Genomic DNA, 6,922 nt, shown 5'->3' with positions numbered 1-6,922 from the left:
TCTGGGCGGCACCATTTTGTTCGACAGCAGCGCCCTCTTCATACATCCGGGAAATTAAGCGAATTCGGCGGGGTAAAACGAGAGAGAGGGCATGCGCCCGACTCCGCTAGCAGACGACAAAACGGGAGGTTGCCATTCTCCATCTTTGGGCTGTATCGGCGGACTGTACGGAACATCGAACTCTCGCTCGTGGCTGCCGTTGTGAAGTGGTTTGCGTTCTTAGAATAGATATGGCTACTCTAAAATCAGCCTGAGCTCTCTGTTGTTCTACTTCGGTGAATGATCAACTGATATATATTTTTTTCAGTTACTTAAATAGCAGTTGAGTCAGCCGGCAGTACTACCCTCAATTACTGCGTGTATTGCGGCAGGAGAGCACGTTTTTATTTATTAATTCAGACATCCACTCATGGTCGCTAAAGGCCTACACCAGTACGAACTTTGTATAGTAAAAAAGGTACAGCCACCGGATCCACTTTTCGCCGGAGAGACCTGAGAGTCTGACACAGTTTTTCATATTTTTTTTTATTTGCACGCAGATAACAGCGCAATTGGACTCTGTTGGTCTTTTTATCTAGCATAGTATTACACGATAACTGGCATACCATAATCTGCGCATCTGCGCTTGAAATTCTCAAAATTATGCGATTTTAAACAGAGTTTGTACGCCAGCCGGATGCTAGGTACTGGCCACTCGGCGGAGCAGACGACATACGGGCCGAGAGGGGGAGGGCATATTTTTCTCTTTTTACCCTTTCTGCTATGACCCTAATGGAACGGTCTATAGGGTCCGCATAGGCGAGGGAAGCTGTTTTTTTTCGTTTTTTTTTTCTCTGCGCTAAAAAATGTAGATCTTACACTGAGGTATGAAGAACAAGAAACTTCTTAAACCTTCGGACATTGTGTGTGCCTCTCCGATATGTATAGTTGCATTAAAGGAGTACGGACACGGAATTTTAGCTCTTATTTTTTGTTTACCCCGAAACTACGTTGTGCTAGCACCTTAGAATCACTAGTATTCCGCTCGCAAAGGCGCGAAAACTAATTTTAAAGCGAATAAACAATTTTTCAATACCGCCTGCAGTGGGAGGGAGGCCGATGTAGTTATGACCATTATGACAATGAATGCCTCTCGCCTTAGCGCCATACTCATGGAGGTACAGCGCAAATGTATAGACTACCCGGGCTTGAACGGTATCGCGAAGCTTGGTGAAAAAATTGGGTTGTGTGTGTGTTTATACAGCCTAGAAGTTGGTCTGCCTCACAGGGGCGACGAGTCTCCCAGCTGTAGATGAGAAATTTAGCCAGTGCGGTACAGCCGCTAGCCTGGGGTTTTTAACGTGCATCACGCAGTAGTGATACACGACCGCACGCGGTACAATGCTCATCCAGATCGAAACGGGCAGGGGTGGGGCTCGAACCCAGGATCCCTGGGTTCTGCAGCGCGAGCTTTCGCTCCACGTGCTCCGAGCTGGTGTGCGCTAGACCACTCGGCCACCGATCCCCCCGAAGCTTCGTGAAGAAATCCACAGTGCGTCCACAACGTGCATCTCGCACCGTCAAGATCGCCTTTCTTAGCAGTCCATAGGTAAGAGCTTGATTTGAGGACAGGAGCCAATCTTTCTTTGTTGCCTGGTTAGTTCGCCCGCTCATGTCGGGCGTCTATAAATGGCTATTTCAAGAAAGTTGTGCTGTACACATGGAATATAGCGTGGTACCGCTCATGGCTTCTTCTTGAGAATCAGATGGCCACGCAAATGGTAGGGGATATGTCCAGTCCTCTGTCATGTGGGTATTCAACCACCGTCATGGTTGCTCGCTGGGGTAGTGTCCTGATCACTGTCAGGTTTGACCCGGACGACCGCACGCAGAGATTGTGCGCATACACGAATATCCATATATTGCCTGCGAGTAAAGCTGGAAGATGCACCAGAGTCACGTTAAACAGCGCGGCGTTGAGAACCCCTCTTAAAGGGAAGCTCCGCTTCATTTTTGATATTTAGAAAACTATGCAGCCCTCTTTAGTATCATATAGGAAGACCCCATGTCAAATATTACGATCTTATTCCGTCTATATATTTAATAAACTGGCCAGCAAACTTTCAAATGAGCCAAGTCGCCGAAATCTGCCAACTCTAGCGTGTGACGCGAGGCGCAATCGTCAGCGCAGTCAATGCGACGGAGTTGGAGCGGCCAACGTTGAGCCACTACGTCAGAGGCATGACTACGTCATTCTCACGTTTTGTTTGTTTTTACTTCTCGGAGCGAAATTGAACGATGACGTCATGAGTTTCTCCTCCCGCTGTTGGTTGAACGGCGTCCACGTGATCACTGTAACGCGGATGCGCTAGTTTCCGCTGCCCTGCGCGCTTATCGGTCTATTTCTCCGCTCCCCCTCTCCTCTATCGTCTTTCCCCCTCCCCCCTCTCCCCCGGGCCATCACCGTTCACGTCATGCACAGCGACCTGCCCGCGTCGCGTGTCCGGTACCTCGCCCCCACGAACGTCACAAGACCACGTGGTTCGACGTGACGTGGCCATGACTCTGACGAGACGAAACCAATGTTGCCTGACGCCACCGAAGTTTCGGTTTCGGTATCAGCTGATGTTTAAATTAAGTTTACACAAAGAATATTTCACATTTTGCGAATCCGAAGACGTAGAGCTGTTTAGTAGTGCTTTGTGAAATGGAATCACTCGTAAGCCAAAATTTTTCAGAATTGAGCGGAGTTACCCTTTAAAGGGATACTTCAACGAAATCTGAAATATTCCCGTCCTGTTCAAAAGTAGGTTGAATATGATCCACAATATCCGTAAATGGCAATCGCACGTTTGCATTTTGATCCTGGTGGCTGTATTTTTCGTTATAAACGGCCCACTCTGGCAAGCGCTCGGAGAAGGCCCAACGGAGACCACGTGACATCCAACGCAATCGCGACGTAGGTCGTCTCAAGACGAGCAAAGCTACGGCGAGGCTGACGTCGAGAGGATGGCCTAGTCGTTCCAGCCAGCGAAGCGGCAGCTTTTGTACGAATTTTGAGTGACGGGTTAATCTTCTATAATCTTCTAGGGGGACAATAGCGACTTCTGCGACACACAAAAGGGATTCACGGGAAGAGGGGAGTTCCTCCTTCCCCCCTTCTCTCGTCGTGGCCGGAGATGAGACAACCTCCGTCACTAGCTGTCAACGTTCCTAGACGAGCATTACAAACGAGGCGTTAGCGACGTCCACGAGGTGCTCTTTGCTAATCGTTTAATTCGTTTTAAAATTCCTTTTTGAAACTTTTTAAACAAGATATTGGTATATTCCATGTGATACTGCTCTTTTGAACACATATAGACCAAAAAATGAGCGCCGAAATTTCGTTGTAGTATCCCTTTAAGATTCTCCCGTCGACAAGGAGCAACTATCTCTGTTGCCGCTTGTTGTAGCCATACATAGATTTCACGCCTTTGGAGGTAATATTGAATCGAGGTGTGAATTCTACCTCCTACCTCCAGTTCCGCCAAAGATGCAAGGATCAGTGCTACATGTGATATATATTATCAAAGGGAGCCGTGATGTCGAGAAACATACGATTGTTGAAAGGCAACGACTGCGGTGCTGCTCTATATCGGAAATCATGTTCAAAGCACTGTCTAGAGCAAAGCGACCCTTGCGGAAACCCGATATGCTTTCTGGGAATGCTTTTGTCTTCTCCAAGTACCAGAAGTGAGAATCAGGCGCTCCATTAACTTGCCATGTAACTGGACAACGCACTATGCCGGTATGGTCCAAACAAAGAGACGATTTGTTATTCTTCAGGAAGGGAACCAACCGGAACATCTGACAACCTTCGGGAGCTGTCCGGTTTCGCAGGGTTGTATTGTTATGCAGAAGCGTGTCTAGTAGACCTTGTTCTCCCAGAATGAACAGTTTCTTGTGGTTGATTTCACCCGGTCCTGGGAAGGTATGAGTGGAGTTCTGTTGAACAGCATTTGTCAGTTTTCTTAGTGTAATATCTTCATCACCCCCAGAAGTGAGCTGGTGGGAGATGATTTTCCCGCATACAATCTTTCACTTCTGATCTGACTGCATCGGACGTCATTGCTTTTCGCAGTAAGCATTGGTTGCTGCAAACTCCCGGGGTACGTTTTTTGTGGGTTATTGTTTTAGCCCTCTGGCCATAATCCTGAGTTTTCTTGAAGGTCTGTGGGAATCCATTGGCGTATAGGTGCCCATCTATCTCCGCCTAATAAGACGAAGTAGGTAACTTAGTACATCTGCCAGCGCTCTTTGATCACCGCCCAGACCTCCCGTTTCCCTGTGCGTCTAGCTTGTCGTTCCCCACGGCGACGAACGGCTCGTAGCCTTTCCTATGCAACGCCTGCTGCCAGTATTTTCACGGGTAGAGAAACTTGTTTTGTACTCGTGCTTATTGTCGTGGTGATGCGACCGGCGAAGTTGCCATAATGTGTGTCACCTTGAGAAGCAGTTACCTTTCGGAAGCTGTACCACTCTGTACAATGAACAAACCAAGTCTGTTTTTAACCCTTTGTTAATTCAAAACCATCTAGAAGAACTAGAAGAAGGAAATGATCACTCCCCTGGTGCATCGACCATCCAGCCGATGGAGAGCTTGAAATTGTTTGAGACCGCGGTAATGCCAATCATACTGCGTGACTCTCCCCGTATGAAGTGTGCCTTCTATCACAGAATACACCGACATTTCACACGTCAGAAAATATATTTCGGCGGTCTTCCACGTGCATCCAGTCGGTCCATGCGGTGCGCATGCTGAGTGGTGACATTCCTAACCCGATATGCGGAGGGGAAGCTAGAGCGTTTGATTCTATGACGACGGCACCAGGCGCTTTGTATATCGGTAACAAAGTTCTTATTTCCGGCAGCCTGATGCCTAGCCCATTTACGTCCCATTCTTTTAAGCTCCGGGAATTGTATCAGTCAACCTTCCTCATCCCTTGATAAAGGCCAGTTCTCACATGCAGCGAAGCGCTCATGTAGCGCTGCTCACTATGGTACCTGAAACGCGTCTCCGACTGGTGTGTTTAGTGCGCCCAAAAAAGTGGCCCCTCGATTTCCGCCTGACGACGTCATACAAGTGTCATGCTGTCGCCGGTCGCGATCCTGGCGGCGTCCCAACAGCGGTGGTATTTGTAGCAGATGCCTGATCTGCTCCAAGTCGCTCTCAACTGTGGCGGTCCACGGAAGCTGCGGCAGCCAGAAGTTGGGACGCCATGACGACAGCGACACTCGTGTTCGGTTGTGCTACTCGCAGCCTTCTCGTTAGCATTTCTACGATCAGCCGCCAGGATCGCGAAATGCAACAGCATGACACTTCGGCTTCTGTGACGTCGTTTGTTGCCACTTTGGGACCACTTCCGATGTATGGGCGGGATAGAACGCTAAACAAACCAGTCGAAGACGCGCTCCAGGCACCATAGTGTCGTCAGCTATTTATCGCCTGTCATGAGGAACAGTTTTGACGGTGCGATACAAAGCTGGTGAACGCTCCCTTCAGCACGCGCTTAGCGCGAGGTAAGCGCTATGCTTGTAGTGCTCCGCTGTAGTGGTGCCGGGCTCTGTCTGACTACGTCTGACCTTCTTAAAGGGGTCATGAAACGATTTTCCTACTTCTTCCTCATCAGCTTTAATCCTCAACTCAAACGCGAATTGTGAAATCATGTCGTAGTGACATTCTTCGGCACCGGTGCGATGACTCCTAACTTCCGCCGTGCTTTTTATGCACACCATAGAACTCTTTCCCCAGTGACAATAAGTTCCGTCAGGGCTCTCATTGGCCACGAACGCGAGTCCGAATATTCGTCGACGGATATATTGTTGACGAGCGCATACGTCCGAGTGACGCAGTTCTCGTGTCCAATGCGTGAGCTGGGCTCGACTGACGTCAGGTTGGCACCGTTGACGCGCTTTGGGAACTGCGGATGTATCACAGTGAAAAGCCGGGGAGCTTTCGAAGGAAAGAAGGTACAAGATAGTCCGCTATATTTTGAAATGTTCGTACCGAAAAGCTGGCTTTTGACTTCCTACCCTCTTTCTTTTGACCAACTAAACGATATGCGATTAGTAAAGTCCAAATTTGAAATAATTTATCCCATCCCAAGATTCGTTTCATGGCCCCTTTAAGTGCGGGAATTTCTCGCAATCCTCTCTCTCTCTCTTTCACTTTTTGCCCTTTTTTGATCGGCTATGTGTTCCTTTGTGCTTCGGGCATTTATGTTTTTGTGATTCGGGTTTGTGTGGTGTAGTGGGTGAGGAGGTTGTTTGAATTGTGAAGGACATCTGGGACATGTATATGAGGAATGGTTGGTAAATAAATTTCAAGCTGTGTTAGAGACTTCATAGATATGTTTTTTTTTTTAATGTTCCGACGTCTCAGGGCTACTATGGAGGACACGATATTAACGTGCCTGCGATTACTGAGCTTCAGCCACACGAGAGAAGTTACAAACAAATTGTTGAAGGAAGTACTTTACTTTCCTCTCCACTTGTGCTTCCATTATTGTACCCGGACCGTACCTCCGAGGGTCTTTAATTTGCGAATAAATACATAACACAAATGAATTTGAAAATACTTTCTTTGAGAGCATTCAGGTAATCGGCAGCGAGAGTTCCTTTAGTCTATTTCCCTTTACTATGCCTTGTACCGGTTCGTTAATTCCCTTACTACAGTTCACCTAACCAACCTAGAGATAACCAGAATTACTCACGCCGCCGTGGTGCGACACAGGCCGCTCTCGGGTTCTTGAAAATACGTGATAGGATGACGGCAAAGCTCGCGCGTTGTTGCGTGTACGAAAAAGAGAAAGGTCCATAAAAGGAGATGAACGGCGCTGCCAAAACCACTACAATCTCGGTGCGATATGGAACGAAAAGGAAAAGAGAATGGACGAGAGCGAGG

Source organism: Ixodes scapularis, unplaced genomic scaffold (genome assembly GCF_016920785.2).
Source record: "Ixodes scapularis isolate PalLabHiFi unplaced genomic scaffold, ASM1692078v2 PGA_scaffold3__209_contigs__length_174095766, whole genome shotgun sequence".
In the NCBI taxonomy this organism is placed as follows: domain Eukaryota; kingdom Metazoa; phylum Arthropoda; class Arachnida; order Ixodida; family Ixodidae; genus Ixodes; species Ixodes scapularis.
Note: the sequence above shows the minus strand (reverse complement) of the source record.